Source organism: Phocoena sinus, chromosome 9 (genome assembly GCF_008692025.1).
Source record: "Phocoena sinus isolate mPhoSin1 chromosome 9, mPhoSin1.pri, whole genome shotgun sequence".
Lineage (NCBI taxonomy): Eukaryota > Metazoa > Chordata > Mammalia > Artiodactyla > Phocoenidae > Phocoena > Phocoena sinus.
This window is the reverse complement of record NC_045771.1, coordinates 55,562,852-55,584,417: the sequence shown is the minus strand read 5'-3', so window position 1 is coordinate 55,584,417 and position 21,566 is coordinate 55,562,852. Positions and strand designations below refer to the sequence as shown.

Here is a 21,566-nt window from a genome sequence, read left to right as displayed (position 1 = left end):
GGGGTAAGAACAAATAGCATTTACAACCAGCCAATCAAGCAATAGTAATTGGCAACATCATTCACGGATATTCACCTGCAGTGCTAAGCCATATAGAAATGAGTGAGATTAGTTCCATTTCAGTTACAATAACAACAGGAACCAGGCCCACATGTTTTTATCTTAGTGGAGACAGGGGACAGATGGCAAAGAAAGTCTAAATTCAATGATCAAACAGGAATAAAGCCCTCCTCCCCAAAATCAAAATGAGATAATTGCCAGGGGCAGCTTGTCTTGGGTTCTGAGAACTAGGAAGCAAATATATTTGCAGAAACAGCCACAGGGAAGCAAAACAAAAATAAATTGCTCCAGTTTGAGGCATTCTTTGACTCTTTTGGGCACTGGCTGTTTTTTACACAATCCTCAGAAGAATGGATGGTTCAGAAACAAAACAAAACAAAATAGAACATGTAAGGGACCATATCTGCATGGCCTTGAGTGAAAAAATTCAGGCTTCCCAAACTTGTGTCTATGGTGTTATAAAGGTTTTAAAGTCTACCTTGCTATATTTCTAGTTATTTTTCTCTACAACTGGGTCAAAACACAAAGAACACCAAGTTGTAATAGAATTTTCTAAATTAATACTACACTGGAAAATAGAAATCAATGTTGGGAACTAAAAAAAAAAAAAAGAATGTCTATTTAGCTTCTATGCCACCCTGAAAACAAGCAACCCTGAAGAGATCTGTTCACTTGGATCTTATCTGAGAATTTGCGATCTACCTTTCCTTACCTCTGCCAAGTTAGTCCCACCCCTTCCTTCTACTCCCACTTATGGGCCCTTTATAATTTCCTTCCTCCTTTACATCTACATGCAGAAGTGAAGTGTGAAAAGCTGTTTAAGTACTTAACTTACTGAGAAAGGAAACTAGCTGGCCATTTTTCATATTCCATCATATTAAAATAATTCATCTGAGTTTGCACTAATGACAGTAAATCTCTCGTGTTGACAAGCGGTGGTCAATTATCCTTTCTACAGCCTTTTAAAGCCCAAGCACTAGGAAGTGTGTCAGTGTTGGAAACTCATGGCTTGCTCATTCAAACGAAGCAGCCAACCAGCCTGAGCAGCTCTCTCGACAGTGTACCACCAGGGTCCTTGCCGCCAAACAGCTCTCCTAGGGGCTTGCAGGTGCTGGGGCACTTCCGCTGGAATTTACATGTATGGGGGAAACAGTTTAAATAAAGTGGTGTGTTATTTATCCCCATAATGATGAGTTTAACAGCCACAATTAGGAAGGAAATTCTACAAGCCTGAACTCCAGTTACTCATTACTGCCACTGAAAGTCAATTAAAGTATCTAAGTAATTACAGGGATTGTGATCCTCTGTCATCTGGTAAATCATACTGGAGGGAAGAGGCTCTTGGTTTGCTTTGAAAGTGTGTGATCTAGTCTCCATCATGTTTTCGGACAAGGGAGTGTGTGAGGAGGCTTGCCCCCCACATCTGTGGATCTGTTCACCTGGGAGAGCAACAGAAGTGTTCACTGGATTTCCATCCAACCTCAGCAGCTGAGCGAAGAAGCAAGAGTCATACAGGAGGTGGGTGGGAGGTGCCCACTTTGCCAGATAAGCCACCCAAGGACATTGCTCTTCAACTCAGGAGCCTCTAGTGGCACCTTGTTCCTTCTGGAGCTCCCACTATACCAGGTCCTTGTTCCTTTGCCCACTGCAAGGCCACCAGCTCCCTGACTACCTCCCAGTGCCTTCTTTAGTCATCCTGGTGAGCTCGCTGTCTCATAAACGTTATCATCATGATTTAAACGACTTCTGTACTTTTTCTCAGACTGTTACTTAAGATGCATGCCTTCCCTCTCTTCTGTCTATCAAAACCATCTTCACCCTTCAAGGCCCAGCCAGAGTCCTGACCTCTCCCTGATGCGGATCCAATACCAGACCTCTCCTTCTATGAGTTGCCTGTGGAATTCCAAATTTATTGCTCAGTGGTTCTCAGATTGTGAACACTAGCAGGGGCTACATCTTAAGTTTCCGCTTCTTGCCCAGCATCTGGGATACATTTACACCCCCAATGTGGTAACCTCCTGATCCTTGATTTCTGTGGTTGCTGTAGTTTAGTCTCATGTTTGGTGAAATGTCTTGATCAGACCTAGCTGGTATTCCTTCATTTAGTCACACCTTCCTTCCTTCAGCAGCATGTTTTGAATGGCTTACTTAGAGCAGGACACCAGAACCATGGCTTCTAAGTTTGAATCCAGTGCTTGCTCTCCAACCATAACGTCCTGATGGGAAACTGTTTGCTCACATCACCGTGCACAAATCAAGGAGTCTCTAAGTGCTCATCATTCCTTCGCTGGCCAACACTTGTCAGGGAAATCATCATAAAAGCACATGGAAATATAGAAAGAATGAGCTCCATCTCCCCTGTGGTTCCATACTGCTCTCCTCAGAGCATTCTCAGTCCAAGCCAGGAGACAAAGAGAAGAAAATATTTTTAAATGATCTTCCACATGACTTCAGGGCTAACACAGGGTTCAAGTAGGGTGCAAGGGATGGGCAAAACTCAGGTCAGCCAGCTATGCTAGGGTCAGCCAGACATTGGGGTCGACTGGCCATGCTTGGGTTGAATCAAGAACGCCTTGCTGTTCTTCACATCCCAAGACAGATATTGGAATTTTAACTTTCCTTTTTGCAACCTCTTTATGTTTTGAAAATTCATTTCATCTTGGAGTGAGACTTCCCAGAAGATCTCTTCTCTCATTCTCCCCTTTCATGGCATGTCCTTTGGTAGCTCCTGTTCTGCACCTGTGGTGTTTAGACTTCATATTTCCACTAGCATTTGCCCCCAACATGTTGGTTTTGTAAAAAAAATACTCTGCATGAGTCCAAGGAAACTGACCAGGAAGAAACATGAAATTCAACTGATGGGAAAATCTACAAAATGTTTTCTTTAAAGCTTCTCACTATTTTCTGCAGGAAATATTGCCCATGACAAAGCAGTGAAAATAGAATTGAAAATGAAGGCAAGACTGACAAGTTCAACAACATTGGACCATATCAAAGGACTGCTGAAAACCCTTCAATGGCTCAAGCTCTCTGATAGTAGCTGGTGTATTACAGTGAAACTGTTGTACCTGCATCTAACACCCACACCACCAACATGTAGGGCCTAAGTTCAGTACAGGCCAGGATTGTGCTATGTGTCTCGCTGGTGGCTAGCATGATGCCTGGCACACAGTATGCCCGCAGTAAATATTTGTACAGTGAATATTTGGTCACTATTTTCTTATATAAATACCGTGTGTTAGGTGTGGAGGTTTTAAAATACTAAGATACACGGTTCTCATCTTTAAGAAGTTCAAACCCTGGCACTGGCATTCTCAAGCTTGAGTAAGCATCAGAATTGCTCAGGAAGCTCTAAAAGTACAGATTTCCAGGCCTTACCCGCAGAAATTCTAATTCAGTAAGACTGGGTAGGGGCCCAGAATTCTATACTTTTAATAAGCCTCCAGACACCTCTGATGATCAGCCAGATTGGGAACTCTTGGACTAGTGGGTGGTAATAAAAGCCTTGTTTTTATACCTCTTTTCCCAAATATGAAGTATTTTCATACCCCTCATCTCACTTGATTCTTACTCTCTGAGCGGGGTAGAAACCCTGCAGTTTATGAGTGAGGACATGAAGTGCAGAGAGGTCACATGGTTGGCGAAGTCAGAATCTGGATTTGAACCTAGGATTTCCATCCACAAGCTCAGCACTGTTTCCTTCTCACTCACTCCCTCTTGAGAGTGATGACCCAGGTTAGCTCTGTTGGGTAAAGAGCAACAAACTATATGGGTCATCATTAAATGGACAGCCAGTATATTCAGGTGTCTCTCCTAGGTTCTATGGGAAAGACAGAGTGAGAGGAAAATATTGCCTTCTTCACCTGCTCTACCCCCCATCTTCCACCCTTCGCCTTGGAGAATCACATTGGGAAAAGAATTGATTATGGAGACAGGCTCTCTCAGTGATGCCTAGTAATGAAGGTTATTTCCTTATAGGTATGTTCTACCTAGAAAATAAATCAACTGAGAAAGTCAATCCTACTGGGTGGAATAAGCTTGGTTCACACTCCTCAAGGTCCCTTGACAGGGACCACATGATGAACTAGGCAGCAAACCAAATGCAATCCTTTACCTGAATGTGGCTCATGAACCCAGTCCTCTTGCTTCCCTCTGGTTTGTTACCTAGCTCACCTTGCTCACTCTTCTATCTGTCGTGTGGTTTAGATAAGTCATTAAAGGATTTATTTCACTGTTATCATATAATCCAACATGACATTAACAGTGCATTTGACAGCAGATAGATGAAAATTCCAGGCCTTTCTGGATTAGTAACACAGCAAGTTTCATTTTGAAAATGACAAGCTGTGAGAGAGCAGTGTCAGCAAAAGGTCCCTCCATTTTCCGTGCAGGTATAGGGCCTGAAGCTTTTCCCTGCCACATCCCTGACAAGAAAAGGCCAGGGGTTCAATAGTGTGCATGGTGAGCTATCCCATCATTCAAGGACGTGGACCCTTCAGGCTGTGTCTGAGAGTGAAACAATCCTCTGTGAAGCATACAGAGGGCTTGTGCTGACCACAGAAAACAAGGGAATGGGTTTGGGGAGACAAATCACTAGAAAAATAAGCAGAAACAAATGATCTCCTTTAAATTCTGCTTGGAAGTTTTTCTGGGTGGAGGAGCTTCTCATGAAGGCCTTTTGGTTTTTTCGCTCAGAGACAACTTTCTTTCATGTGCTGGCACCAAGTATTACCTGAGGAAGTTTGGGAAGGGAGATAGAAAAGGAAAAGGCTGACAATTTGCCTAGCCATTTATCAGAGCATAGGTACTCAAGCAAAATAACCAATGGCCCTTATTTCCTTATACTCACAATGGGAAATTTACAACTCTGAAAGGGCAGTTTTGAAGAAGGCAGCATTCTGTGATGTTTCTTCCTTTAGCATCTCCTGGGTTGGGATTTTTCCGGCCTCAGCATACTAAAATCAGATCTCACTGGGTCGATTGAATTATACACACAAATATACAAATTCAGGACACCTTTTAAGTAATCAGTTTGAGACACTACGTGCTCGATGGGAACCCTTCTCCTTTTAAATTGAGCTTTACAGCCAATGGTATGTTTATTTTAACCACAAGATATGTGTCTACTGACTCTATTATTGCATAGCCCAGAGCAAGGTGCCACTAGGACACGATCTCATTCTAGCAGTGACAGCAAAGCTGGCTGGGGAACACAGCCTGAAGGGGGCTAGGATAACTGAGGAAGAAAAACAGATAAGTGACTTGGAAGATAAGAGAGTGGTAATAACTACCACAGAGAAGAATAAAGAAAAAGGAGTGAAAAGAACTGAGGACAGCCTCAGAGACCTCTAGGATAATATTACAGACACCAACATTTGAATTATAGGGGTCTCAGAAGAAGAAGAGAAAAAGAAAGGGACTGAGAAAATATTTGAAGAGATTATAGTTGAAAAATTCCCTAATATGGGAAAGGAAATAGTAAATCAAGTCCAGGAAGTGCACAGAGTCCCATACAGGATAAATCCAAGGAGAAACACCCCAAGACACATATTAATCAAACTATTAAAATTTTTAATAGTTCAGTAAAAAGTTTAATATCAGTTAAATATCAAAAATTAAATGGGGCTTCCTTGGTGGCGCAGTGGTTGAGAGTCTGCCTGCCGATGCAGGGGACACGGGTTCATGCCCCGGTCCGGGAAGATCCCACATGGTGCGGAGTAGCTGGGCCCGTGAGCCATGGCGGCTAAGCCTGCGCATCTGGAGCCTGTGCTCTGCAACGGAGAGGCCACAACAGTGAGAGGCCCACGTACCACACAAAAAAAAAAAAAAAAAAATGCAAAGGAAAAATATTAAAAGGGAAAAGCAACCAACATACAAGGGAATCCCCATAAGGTTAACAGCTGATCTTTCAGCAGAAACTATACAAGTCAGAAGGGAGTGGCAGGACATATTTTAAACGATGAAAAGGAAAAACCTACAACCAAGATTGCTCTTGCCAGCAGGAATCTCATTCAGATTCGACAGAAAAATTAAAATCCTTATAGACAAGGAAAAGCTAAGAAAATTCAGCACAACCGAACCAGCTTTACAACAAATGCTAAAGTAACTTCTCTAGGCAGCAAACACAAAAGAAGGAAAAGACCGACAATAACAAACCTAAAACAATTAAGAAAATGGTAATAGGAGCATACATATCAGTAATTACCTTAAATGTAAATGGATTAAATGCTCCAACCAAAAGACATAGACTGGCTGAATGGATCCAAAAACAAGGCCCATATATATGCTGTCTGCAAGAGACCCACTTCAGACCTAGGGACACATACAGACTGAAAGTGAGGGGATGGAAAAAGATATTCCATGCAAATGGAAATCAAAAGAAAGCTGGAGTAGCAATTCTTGTATCAGACAAAACAGACTTTAAAATAAAGACTATTATAAGAGACAAAGAAGTACAGTGCGTAATGATCAAGGGATCAATCCAAGAAGAAGGTAAAACAATTGTAAATATTTATGCACCCAACGTAGGCACACCTCAATACATAAAGCAAATGCTAACAGCCATAAAATGGGAAATCGACAGTAACACAATCATAGTAGGGAACTGTAACACCCCACTTTCACCAATGGACAGATCATCCAAAATGAAAATAAATAAGGAAACACAAGCTTTAAATGATACATTAGACAAGGTGGACTTAATTGATATTTATAGAACATTCCATCCAGAAACAACAGAATACACTTTCTTCTCAAGTGCTCAAGGAGCATTCTCCAGGATAGATCATATCTTGAGTCACAAATCAAGCCTTGGTAAATTTAAGAAAATTGAAATCATATCAAGTATCTTTTCCGACCCCAGCGCTATGAGACTAGATATTAATTACCAGAAAAATCTGTAAAAAAAAAAAACACATGGAGGCTAAACAATACACTACTAAATAACCAAGAGATCACTGAAGAAATCAAAGAAGAAATCAAAAAATACCTAGAGACAAATGACAATGAAAACAGGATGACCCAAAACCTATGGGGTGCAGCAAAAGCAGTTCTAAGAGGGAAGTTTATAGCAATACAATCCTAACTCAAGAAACAACTCAAATAAAAAAGCTAACCTTACACCTAAAGCAATTAGAGAAAAGAAGAACAAAAAAACCCCCAAAGTTAGGAGAAGGAAAGAAATCATAAAGATAAGATCAGAAATAAATGAAAACAAAATGAAGGAAATGATAGCAAAGATCAGTAAAACTAAAAGCTGGTTCTTGGAGAAGATAAACAAAATTGGTAAACCATTAGCCAGACTCATCAAGAAAAAAAGGGAGAAGACTCAAATCAATAGAATTAAAAATGAAAAAGGAGACGTAACAACTGACACTGCAGAAATACAAAGGATCATGAGAGATTAATACAAGCAGCCATATCCCAATAAAATGGAAAACCTGGAAGAAATGGACAAATTCTTAGAAAAGCACAACCACCTGAGACTGAACCAGGAAGCAGTTGAAAATATAAACAGACCAGTCACAAGCACTGAAATTTAAACTGTGATTAAAAATCTTCCAACAAACAAAAGCCCAGGACAGATGGCTTCACCGGTGAATTCTATCAACATTTAGAGAAGAGGTAACCCCTATCCGTCTCAAACTCTTCCAAAATATAGCAGAGGGAGGAACACTCCCAAACTCATTCTATGAGGTCACCATCACCCTAATGCCAAAACCAGACAAAGATCCCACAAAAAAAGAAAACTACAGGCCAATATCACTGATCAACATAGATGCAAAAATCCTCAACAAAATACTAGCAAACAGGATTCAACAGCACATTAAAAGGATCAAACAGCATGATCAAGTGGGGTTTATCCCAGGAATGCAAGGATTCTTCAATCAATCAATGTGATAAACCATATTAACAAATTGAAGGAGAAAAATCATATGATCATCTCAATAGATGCAGAGAAACCTTTTGACAAAATTCAACACCCATTTCTGATACTACTCCAGAAAGTAGGCATAGAGGGAACTTACCTCAATATAATAAAGGCCATACATGACAAACGCACAGCCAACATCATTCTCAATGGTGTAAAACTTAAACCATTTCCACTACAATCAGGAACAAGACAAGGTTGCCCACTCTCACCACTATTACTCAACAGTTTTGGAAGTTTTAGCCACAGCAATCAGAGAAAAAAAAAGAAATAAAAATCCAAATCAGAAAAGAAGTAAAACTGTCACTGTTTGCAGATGACATGATACTATACATAGAGAATCCTAAAGATGCTACCAGAAAACTACTACAGCTAATCATTGAGTTTGGTAAAGTGGCAGTATACAAAATTAATGCACAAAAATCTCTTGCATTCCTATACACTAATGATGAAAAATCTGAAAGGGAAATTAAGGAAACACTCCTATTTACCACTGCAACAAAAAGAATAAAAAACCTAGGAATAAACCTCCATAAGGAGACAAAAGACCTGTATGCAGAAAACTATAAAACACTGATGGAAGAAGTTAAAGATGATATAAACAGATGGAGAGATATACCATGTTCTTAGATTGGAAGAATCAACATTGTGAAAATGACTATACTATGCAAAACAATCTACAGATTCATTGCAATCCCTATCAAACTACCACTGGCATTTTTCACAGAACTAGAACAAAAAATTTCACAATTTGTATGGAAACACAAAAGACTCTGAATAGCCAAAGCAATCTTGGGAAAGAAAAATGGAGCTGGAGGATTCAGGCTCCCTGATTTCAGAGAACACTACAGGGCTACAGTAATTAAGACATTATGGTACTGGCACAAATACAAATATATAGATCAATGGAACAGGATAGAAAGCCCAGAGATAAACCCACACACATATGGTCACCTTATCTTTGATAAAGGAGGCAAGAATATACAATGGAGAAAAGACAGCCTCTTCAATAGTGGTGCTGGCAAAACTGGACAGCTACATGTAAAAGAATGAAATTAGAACACTTCCTAACACCATACACAAAAATAACTCAAAATGGATTAAAGACCTAAATTTAAGGCCAGACAGTATAAAACTCTTAGAGGAAAACATAGGCAGAACACTCTATGACATAAATCACAGCAAGATTCTTTTTGACCCACCTCCGAGAGAAACGTAAGTAAAAATAAACAAATGGGACCTAATGAAACTTAAAAGCTTCTGCACAGCAAAGGAAACCATAAACAAGATGAAAAGACAACTCTTGAATGGGAGAAGATATTCGCAAATGAAGCAACTGACAAAGGATTAATCTCCAAAATTTATAAGCAGCTCATGCAGCTCAATATCAAAAAACAAACAACCCAATCAAAAATGGACAGAAGACCTAAATAGATATTTCTCCAAAGAAAATATACAGATTGCCAACAAACACATGAAAGGATGCTCAACATCACTAATCATTAGAGAAATGCAAATCAAAACTACAATGAGATATCATCTCACACCCGTCAGAATGGCCATCATCAAAACATCTACAAACAATAAATGCTGGAGAGGGTGTGGAGAAAAGGGAACCCTCTTGCACTGTTGGTGGGAATGTAAATTGATACAGCCACTATGGAGAACAGTATGGAGGTTCCTTAGAAAACTAAAAGTAGAACTACCATACGACCCAGCAATCCCACTACTGGGCATATACCCTGAGAAAACCATAATTCAAAAAGAGTCATGTACCTACTGGAGAACGGACTTGAGGGTATGGGGAGGGGGAGGGGTGAGTTTTGACAGGGCGAGAGAGAGTCATGGACATATACACACTAACAAACGTAGTAAGGTAGATAGCTGGGGGGAAGCAGCCGCAAGGCACAGGGATATTAGCTCGGTGCTTTGTGACAGCCTGGAAGGGTGGGATGGGGAGAGTGGGAGGGAGGGAGACGCAAGAGGGAAGACATATGGGAACATATGTATATGTATAGCTGATTCACTTTGTTATAAAGCAGAAACTAACACACCATTATAAAGCAATTATACTCCAATAAAGATGTTAAAAAATAAATGTTATCCTGTAATTCTACTACAAAATGAGTTAGAATTTCAGAACATGTCTGAAAATGACATTGTCCTCTTAAATGATATTCTACTGAGACAATCGTTTTTAAGGTTTCACTAATTTTGATCAAGAAAAATTAATTTTCTAATATTTAAATTATGACAGTTAACTGAAATGACCTTAGTATGTAGCCAGCGTCTATTTTTATTCACATTATATTATATGTATTTTAAGTCTTGGTTCCTCCATGAAGAACTAACGTAGTAATGACAGTTTTAAATGTCAAAGGTAAAATGCTCTATTTCTTTATTGTTGAAAATAAAAAGACATGTCCCTGCATCAGGGTATTAGTCAAGCAACCTACTAGTCAAGTAAGAGTAGAAGTTTTTTTAAATATTGTTGCAACTTTTTGTTTGGGGGAATTAATTTGGGAGAATTTTTGAAAATAGTCTGAAATTATGTGGAACCAGGCCTGGTAGATAGAGTGGGTTATAAAACTTTGTAATAATATTTTGGTTGATTTGTAACTATAATGAAGAGACCAATTTTTCTTTTGGCTCAGAGACGACTCTACCAAAGAGAAATTTTGAAAATGTTTAGAGAAAGGGCAGTACCAGTGGAAGACAATACATGTGTCCTCATGCATGACTGCCTTGAGGCGGCTCTCATTTGAACTTAAAGATTATGAGATGTTTGCTTACAAATCATCAGTTCAAGAACAGGATGGGAGAGGTTATGTTTAGGTTTAAAAAATCTGATTATCAAAGGTAAGAAGTTTCATTTTTCAAGAAAATGAAAACACTTTTTTTTTTTTTTTTGCAAACAGCACCAGAGTGAAATTATTCTAAGATCACATCTTAGGCAAAGACTCCTAAGAACGCTTTTTATTTTCTAGATTAAAAAAAAAAAGACCCTACACACCCAACATTCCTCTCTATGCCTAAGAAATTAATTTCTCACTACTTTGGGTGATAGCAGTGAAAGTCATTCTGGGGTTAATCAAAAATTTTAAGACAAGGAATATATGACATGGGAACACTGGTATATACAGGCCATGATTAACTAAGAAGTGTACATAAGTAACTAAGCTGTCCATTAAAAACTTAAAAAAAAAAAGGCTGGAAACTTGGCAAAATCTGTGATTTAAAAGCAGTTGATGTTAGTTGTCTTCATTATTAATTTATCTGTTACGATGCATCAGAGAAATTCTCTCTGAATATATCCATTTTACAAGTTTATTGTGGATAAAATAGACCTAAATAAAGCTGCATATATTTAAGTATACAGTTTAATGTTTGTTGGATGTAAACATCCATGAAATCATCACCACAATCAGTATTGTGAATACATCTATCACCCCCAAAAGTTTCCTCATGCCCCTCTGTAATTCGTCCCTCCCCAGACAACCACGAATTTGCTTTCTGTCACTATAGATTCTGTTACAAGATTTTATATAAATGGAGTCATTCCATATCTGCTCTCTTTTGTCTGGCTTCTTTCACTCAGCCTAATTATTCTGAGATTCATCTGTGTTGTTGTATGTATCAGTATTTTATTCCTTTTTATTATTATTTATCCCTTTTTATTCTACTTATTCCAGATATTTCTATTTATTTATTTAATTTCCTTTTATGGATATACCAGAGTTTGTTTCTCCATTTACCTGTTGATGCTCATTTGAGATATTTACAGTTTTTAATTTTTATTCATAAAGCTGCTGTGAACACTTATATACAAATCTTTGTATAAACATATTTCTTTTCCCTTGAGTTGTGGTTAAGTGTACGTTTAAATTTTTAAGAAACTGACAGTTTTCCAAAGCAGTTGTACCCTTTCTCACTTCCACCAGCAGTGTATGAGATTTCTGGCTCCTTCCTATCCTCCCCAGTACTTGGTACAGTCAGCTTCTTTCAGTTTTAACCCTTCTAATGCGTGTGAAGTGATATCTCATTGTGGTTTTGGGTTTTTTTTTTGCGGTACGCGGGCCTCTCAGCGTTGTGGCCTCTCCCGTTGTGGAGCACAGGCTCCGGACGCGCAGGCTCAGCAGCCATGGCTCACGGGCCCAGCCGCTCCGCGGCATGTGGGATCTTCCCGGACCGGGGCACGAACCCGTGTCCCCTGCATCGGCAGGCGGACCCCCAAACCACTGCGCTACCAGGGAAGCCCTCTCATTGTGGTTTTGATTTGCATTCCCCTGATGGATAGTGATGTTGAACTTCTTTTCATGTTTTTATTTGGCATCAATATTTCTTCTTTAGTGAAGTGTCTGTTCAAATTTTACCAATTTTCACTGGGTTGCTTATCTTGTTAATTAGTCATGAGTTCTTTATATAGCTTAGACACAATTCCTTTGTCAGATATATATCTTGTAAATATTTTCTTCTAGGCTGTGGCTTTCATAACAATGCTGTTTGAAGAGAAAAACTTTTAACTTTTGATACAGTCTCATTTACTGACTTTTTTCTTTTGGGGTTGTGCTTTCAGTGTCATGTTTTAAAGTCTTTACCAAATTCAAGGTCGCTAAGATTTTCTCCTATGTTTTCTTCTAGAAGTTTTATAGTTTTAGCTCTGACATTTAGGACTATGAGCCACGCTGAGTTAAATTTTATATGTGATATCAGTTAAGAGTCAAGGTATATTTTATTTCATTTTTGCATAAGGCTACCCAGTTGTTCCATCACTTAACCTCAGTGGACTATGGTTTCCTCATTTGTAAAATGGGATTACATCTTCCATCTTGAAAGTTTGTTGTGGAAACTAAATAAAACAATACATGTACAGTGCCTAGGACCTGATAGGCACTTAATAAATATAATTTCCGTCCTATACACCCTCCCCCCAAAAAAAATCTTAAAAAAAACTATGGAATACTACTCACTGTGTATTAGAAAATGATTTATCACTTAGTACAAGATTTAAATAAAGATACGAGCAAAGAATTAATAGACTCTTGAAAGTTTGGTGCTAGAAAGGTTTTCAAAGCTTATTTCATCCAACCCTGTCCTTTCAAGATGGAGAACATGAAACCTGAGCGCTGACATGATTCACCCAAGGTCATTCACCAAGATGGTGGCAAAGCTGGGCTAGAACCCAACCCCTTAGCCCTCATCTCACCTCTTACTCATCATTACTTAATTGAAAGGTGGGCTACAAACAAATTTTTCACAGTGAAAAATCACCACATACATTGAAATAGAACAGTTGTAAAAGAGACATATAGGACTTCCCTGGTGGCTCAGTGGTTGAGAGTCTGCCTGCCGATGCAGGGGACACGGGTTCGTGCCCCGGTCCGGGAGGATCCCGCATGCCGCGGAGTGGCTGGGCCCGTGAGCCATGGCCGCTGAGCCTGCACGTCCAGAGCCTGTGCTCCGCAACGGGAGAGGCCACAACACTGAGAGGCCAGTGTGAGACATATAGTAATTTCCTCACAAAATTATTACTAATTACATCTAATAGCCTGAAAGTGTTAACACACAATCTTCTATCCAACAAAATTGAATTCATTATAGGTGGCTATTAAAATATTTGGGAATAAGTGTTAGGAGTAGATTCACAACATTATTGAGAGTTTTTTTAATGAATAAAAAAGGAAAATATTTATATATTTGGCTATGTGAAAATTAAAAATTTTGCCTGACAGAAGACATCATAAATTAGAATTTTAAAAACTGAGACAAATTAGAAAAAAGTGGCAAGCTATATTAAGAGCTTGATTGATACACTTAATATATGATGAGCTGTCACGGATCCAGGGAAAACATGAAGACCCCAGCAGAAATTAGGCAAGGGGTACATACAAGTCCCAGATAAACACACATAACCATTAAGCAGAAGGAAAGAGTCTCAACCGACTAACATTTAAAGATCATATCTGAAAAAATGAGATATGTATTTACGTCAGAGATTGCCAGAAATTTGAAAAGAGTAATAATACCCCACACCTTGGTGAGGGTGTGGAAAAAGGGCCCCTTTCATGTATGCTGTTGCTGTGAGCCTAGTATTGACACAACTTTCTTGGAGGGCAATTTGGTAATTTCTATGAAAAATTCCATGAAATGATTGACCCAGAAATGCCATTGCCATGAAATTATCTTATAAAAATACCTACCCAAGTGCCTAAAGATGTTTTTATTAAGACATACATTGCAGGCTGGGTTGAATATCAAAAACTGAGAAACCAACAAAATGTCCACTCACCAATGAATAGTGTAAAAATAAATAGAGGGATGATGCATTTGTATGGCATGCTCTGCTGTTCTCAGAAGAATGAAGTTGCTCTATATATACCACCTGGAAAAGTGTCAGTGATGTCAATGATGCATAAGTGAAAAAGCAAATTGTAAAGATGTGTAGGCTGATCCTACTTTGTAAAAGTGGGGAAGGGAGAAATAGGTATTTGAATATACATGGAAGAAAGCTTTACTTGGACTCCTTAGTTAAAAGTGACAAAATGAGGAGGAACTAGCATAAGCCAGAAGGAACTGTTTGGCTCCCATCACTGGAAACCCAACAGGTACAGTTGGCCCAAGAGGTAGCTGGATCTGGGGACTCAGGCAATGTTCTCATTGTCTCCCACTGATTCTGCCTCCCTCCATGTTTCGTCCTCATTCTTTTTCATCCTAGACAGCCTCCTCCCTCATGCAGCTCAAAAATATGGCCACTGGTAATCTAACTTCAGAGTAAGAGAATTTCTTGCCACATCCCGCAGGAACCACAGATAGGACTCTGACATTTCCGTTCCACTCCTGTTAGGGAGCAAGCCTTTTCCTGAAGCAATGACTTGGGTCAGGGGGCCAGGGCTCATTCTCAGTGGCAGGTGAAGCTCCTGATTCCACCTCTGGGAGCATTGGGAGCACAAGTGTGGGCTCAGACTGGGGGGCAATGGTTCCCCACAGGGAGGACTTCTACTAAACAACCAGTATCTACTACACACTGGATATCTTTAATAACAATAACATTAGGAAGTGGGTTATTACTGTAATTGAAAAATGCAAAGGTTGGGACTCCAGAAAATGGTATAAAAAACAAACAGCAAACCAGTAGTCCTATCTCACCTCTAATCAGGTGCCCTTTTCAAGATTTAAAAGAACGAAGACACACACACACAGAGGCACATTTTTCCGTTATTTTGTCAAAATGTGGCATAGGTCTTTCTTGGCAACAAAGTAGTTAATTTCTTCTGGAAAGATACCGGGAAAGGAATTTTTACTGAAGAGGCTGATTTAACCTTTTCTGGGAGCAGAGACGCTTATATTTTGTGAGATAAGTGAAGGGAATGTAGAGGCCGGGGTGCGTGCTGAAGTGGCTCTGTGTGAGCTCGTCCTGGAGCCCCTCAGGGCAGGAGGACTGGAGGGTAAGGCCAGCCCCAGGCTTTCTGACAGCTTCTGAACGGGCGGTAAATGCCCCAGAATGGATCTTTGGTAAATGCCCCAGAATGGATCTTTGGTAAATGGTAAATGCCCCAGAATGGATCTTTCTCTCCAGAAAGCAGTCAGTGCACTCTGTCTGTCGCACTTGCTGCTGAGTGCCTTCTCCCCATCAGCCCCCACTGCCACCTCCCAGTAGGTCCGTCAAAGAGAAACCAGGAATCAGGAATGCAAGACCTAACAGTTAAACCATTCACAAATCCTGCATTTGAGATAAATCAGACAGGAGCTATAATGAAGTTCCTGTATTTACTACCTTTGAATAAAAGATTTACTTTGCAAATTATAGGGTAAATAAGATTGCAGAGGAAAGGGGAAAGCTACTTTTCAAGCACCCTTCACTATTTCAGAAACATCCATCAACAGGTAATCAACTGATAAGCCAGTGACTAATGATAAATCACTGCTGTCCTTCAATCAAGTATTTTTTTAAAATCCTCTTCTGCTGGACACTATAGCCTGGTTCCTCATTTCTGTGTATATCCTCGAGTAATTAAAGTGTAATTCAGAATGTTTTACTAATTCAGATTACTGGAAAGTTTTTACTGTAGGATAGTTAATACTCAGATGTGACGTCTGATATCAGATGTGATGTCTGATATCAGGTGTGATTTCTGGCATAGTTATAGTGGTTAAGACTTTTGAGTCAGATCTGGTTCAGGTTCTATAATTTAATGCCATCTTGGGCAAGTTGCTTGCCTCTCTGAGCCTCAGTTCTCTCATCTATTTAACTGGATAACCATACCCCTCTTATGGAATTGCTGTGAGGATTCAGTGAGAAGCTTAGCACATAGTAATCCATAAGTAAATATTAGCTTTAGTTTTTAATCTTTTTAGTCATGTATTGTGTTTTAAATGTAACTGACTCTCCTAGGTTCCCAAGACATTTCCTTTTTAAAGTTTTGATTTAGTGAGAACAGAATAGAGTGAGAACAGAATAGGGCTGGCTTTAAACACATGTTGGCCAAGGGCTCAACTGTTCAGTACAATAGGTCATGTAGTATCTGAAGGGAAAAAAGTCTTATCATCTGAATCAATCTGTCAACTTTAGTTCATTGATTTTATAGGATCTGTGGATTCTTTCCTTAAGAGAGCAACCTTCACCATTATGTTCTACCTTTCCATTAACAGACAGATGAACAAATAAACAAACAAACAGAGAAGTAAAACTCTCCTCCACAGAGTTAGGCAGTATTTTTATCTATTCAGCCTTGGGAGAGTCCACCAGCACAGATGGTTCCCATTTCAATAATTAGTGTATGGCACTTGCAGGCAGTGTTTACCCACAGACAGCACTGAGTGATGAGCTAGGAAATTGTGAGGCAGGTCAAGCAACTCCGATCAAGTAAAGTGACAAATTGGGAAACAATATTTGGCACATATGTAACAAGCAAAGGCTATAAAATACTAATATCAGAATGTAAAAATATAAAAGAGACTCTACCCATCAATCAGAAATGCCAAACAATCCAAAAGAAGAATGATACTAGGTTAGTCTCTGCCAAGTCACAAAAGAAATTCAAAAGGTTAAGAATTTATGAAAAGAAGCTGAGCCTCATCAGGAATCAGGGAAATTCAAATGAAACCAATAGTGGCTCACCATTTTTGATTATCAGACTTGCAAAAGTTAAAAACAATGATAAATACCTAATGTTGAGGATTTCAAGGAATGGATATTCTCTTAAATTACATATTTTTTCTATTGCTGCAGTTACAAATTGCCACAAACTTAGTTGCTTAAAACAACACAAATTTATTACCTTATGTTGGTTAGAAGTCCAATAAGAGTCTCACTGGGCTAAGATCAAGGTGTCAGACGGGGCTGCATTCCTTTCTGGTACCTCTGAGGAGGATCCATTTCCTTGCTTTTTCCAGCTTCTAGAGGAAACCAGCATACCTGGACTCCTTCCATCTTTAAACACAGCAATGTTGCATTTTTTTTGATGATTCTTCTGCTGTAGTCACATCTCTCTCTGATCACAGCTGGGAAAGATTCACTGCTTTTAAAGATTCATGTGATTAGATTGGACCCAATCAGATAATCCAGGATAATCTCCCCATCTCAAGGTCTTTAACCTTAGTCACATCTACAAAGTCCCTTTTGCCAGATAAGGTAACAGATTCCCAGGTTCTCAGAATTAGGACGTGGACATCTTTGGGAGGGAGCATATTCTGCCTATCATATTAATGGTGATAGTCTAGTCTATTTGAAGGAGAGTTCGGAAGTACAATCAGCCCTCCGTATTCACAGATTTCTGCATCTGTAAATTCAACCAACCTCGAATTGAAAATATGCGGAAAAAAATTTTAATTTCAGAAAATTCCAAAAAGCAAAATTTGACTTTGCCACACTGGCAACTATTTATATAGCATGTACATTGTATTTACAACTATATACATACCATTTACATTGTATTAGGTGTTATAAGTAAACTAGAGGCGATTTAAAGTATATGGGAGGATATGCCTATGTTATATTCAAATACTACACCATTTTTTATAAGGGACTTGAGCATCCACAAATTTTGGCATCCTGATGGGTCCTGGAGCAAATCCCCCATGGATACTGAGGGACAACTGTGTATGCAAACCTACTAACGCAGAAATTTGACCTTTGATTATCTATCCTACAGAAAACTTGCACATTTGTATGGAAGTATATGTCCAGAGACATTCATTACAGCATCATTTATGAAAGCAAAAGATTAAAACAAATGAAATACACCTCAAAAAAGGATTTTTAAGTAAATTATATCTGTGTTAGCAGGTAGCAGTTAAAAATACAAATACAGGCAGATCTCTATGTGCTGATATGAAAATATCTCCAGAACATATGGTTAAGTGAAAAAAAGAAAAGAAAAAAACAAAACAAAACACAAGTTGAAGATATACTAAAATAAACATTTAAATGGAAACTTATAGTTTAAGAATTTTTAAAATGTCTGGAAGGATCCTCACTAAACCTTTGAGAAGCAGAGTGAAATTGAGGATAGAGGATGGAGGGGATATTCACTTTATCTCTCTTGATAAGCAGATAGATGATAGATAGATAGATAGATGATAGATGAACGATAGGGATATCTATATCTGTAATGCTTGAATTTTCACAGGAGTGTATTCACATTTACTTGTATTTTTAAAAAATATTGTTTAAAATCAAAGTGCACTGGCCTTTGGCTAAGTCATGAACATAGCTACAAGATGTACACTACTCACAAGGCTTGAGTTCACTGGTCTGTAAATTTAGGGGGTTGAACACAAAGACTCTAAATTCCACCTCTAGATTTAATAAGTAGATATAGCAAAACATTTTAACTCAATTTAGTAGTATATTGGTCATCTGTGAAAAGGAAAGCAATAATTACTTTATTGATTTTTAAAATCATGCCCTAAATTTTCTGGAATGACCTTGAGTTTAAACATTTAAAATTTTTGATTCTGTAAATATATTAGTACTTGTCAAATTGTGTGACTAAACTTGGATTCAGAAAATATTATCTCCACAGGTATTCTAGTACACTGCTAGTGGTAATGTAAATTGGTATGTTCTTTCTAAAAAGCAAATCACAATAGTTGAAAGCTTTAAAAAAGTTTAATCTTTGACCTAGTAATCCCACATGTAGACCTTTATTCTAAGAAAAAAAATTAAAAGCAATCTAAATGTCCAAAAATATAGAAATGTTTCAATAAATTAAGTTGTATGTGCAGGGGACATTATTATACAGCCATTGAAATTATCTCAAAGAAATATTAATAACCAGGGAAATTTACAATTAACTATTGAGTGAAAAAATATAGAGAGACATGTATATATACCCTGTCCACTATATAGGTTTTATTCATTGGGCCTAGAATAAAGGTTGGAAGGGAATGTACCAAAGTGGTAATGATGAGTGACTCTAGGTTGTGATATTTTAAATACTTCTAGGCAATCTTCAAGTATTACTTTTATAATCATTAAATAAAATTTATAATAATCTCTGTACTTATAAATTACAGTTAGCGCTTCAAATGAAAAATTTCACTAAGAGTTTATAGAAAAATCACTAATTCTCTTTACATTTGAAAAATCGTCTTCTTTTTCTTTCTTCCTTCAGCTTGTTTTGGGTTTACTCTTCTGTTTCTAGTTTCCTAAGGTGGAAGTTTAGCTATTGATTTGAGATCTTTCTTTTTAAATATAAGTCTTTAGAGCTATAAATTTTCCTCTAAGCACTGACTTAGCTGTATCCCATAGTTTTCAACATGATGTATACTTTATCAAAGTAGTTTCTACTTTCCCTTATGATTTCACCTTTGACCCATTGGTTTTTTAGGAGTGTGTTTTTAAAAATTTCCATATAATTGTGAATTTTCCAAATTTCCTCCTAATATTTTTTTCTAATTTAATTCCATTGCAGTCAGAGAATATACTTTGTATGAGTTCATTCCTCTTTAATGTACTGAGACTTGTTTATGGCTAACATGTGGTCTATCCTGGAACCTGTTCCATGTGACTTTGAGAGGAATGTGTATTTTGCTGCTGTTGATTGGAATGTTCTATATATGTCTGATAGGTCTAGTTAGTTGGTTTATAGTGTTGGTCAAGTCTTACATTTTCGTATTGACCCTCTGCCTATTCTGTCCTTCACTGGAAATGGGATGTTGAGGCCTCCCCAACTATGATTGCTGAATTGTCTATCTCCCTTCAGTTCTGTCCATTTTTGCTTATGTACTTTGGGTTCTGTTGTCAGATGCATATAGGTTTATAATTGTTATGTCTTCCTGACAGATTGACCATAGATTGAAACTTTTATAATATTTTTTATGTCTGGTAACAGATTTTGTCTTAAAGTCTATTTTTTCTTTCTGATGTTAATATAGCCACTTCAGCTTTCTATTGGTTATTGCTTGCATGGTGTCGTTTTTCCATCCAATCTGTTTGTATCCTTGAGTATAAAGTATGTCTTCTATAGGCACCAAGCAGTTGGATTATTTTTTTAAATCTGTTCTACTTCTAGCTTTTTTTTTCTTTTACATCTTCATTGGAGTATAATTGCTTTACAATGGTGTGTTAGTTTCTACTTTATAACAAAGTGAATCAGCTATACATATACATATATCCCCATATCTCCTCCCTCTTACGTCTCCCTCCCAATCTCACCCCTCTAGGTGGTCAAAAAGCACCGAGCTGATCTCCCTGTGCTTTGAGGCTGCTTCCCACTAGCTATCTATTTTACATTTGGTAGTGTATATATGCCCATGCCACTCTCTCACTTCGTCCCAGCTTACCCTTCCCACTCCCCATGTCCTCAAGTCCATTCTCTATGTCTGCATCTTTATTCCTGTCCTGCCCCTAGGTTCTTCAGAACCATTTTTTTCCCCTAGATTCCATATATATGTGTTAGCATACAGTATTTGTTTTTCTCTTTCTGACTTACTTCACTCCTATCTCTAGCTTTTCAATTAGCAATAATCGCGCCTCGGATAAACCTCATTGGCTACGATACTGCCACTGCGCAAAGCTTACTACCTCTAGCTTTTAATTGACATGTTTAATCCATTTGTATTTAATATAATTACTGACAAGGTAGGATTTAGAGCTGCCGTTTTCTATTTGTTTTCTATGTCTTATCTTTTTTATTCTTTGGTTGATCTGTCACTGCTTTCTTTTGTGTTAAATAGATATTTTTTAGTGTGCCATTGTTGTCTATTTTACTGTATTTTTGGAGTTAGTTTCTTAGTGTCCTGGGGATTACAATAAACATCTTAACTTAAAATAGTCTAGTTTAGATTAATACCAGACTAATTTTAATAGCATAAAAAACCTTGGCTCCAATACAGCTCCATTTCAGTTCTCAACCCTTCCTGTGTGAGAATAGCTTTTGGAGGGATATTCATTGTCTCCTTTCTGCTAGTAAGCACTGGTTATGTCTCACTTTAACTAATGGGCATGTCTTAAAGAATTCCTAATTTCTAGTTAGGGGTGAAATGAAGAGATAAAGTAACCATATTAGCCATGTAAGCAGAGAACACGGCACCTCCAGTTCACATAGGAGATTTTGAAGGAGGCATCCCCATT

The 21,566-nt window shown here is 38.2% G+C and overlaps 1 pseudogene; it reads right to left on the bottom strand.

Annotated features, from left to right (window-relative positions):
- Positions 1-20,840: 20,840 nt before the first annotated feature.
- On the bottom strand, positions 20,841-21,011 carry LOC116759916 (annotated as a pseudogene).
- Positions 21,012-21,566: the final 555 nt, after the last annotated feature.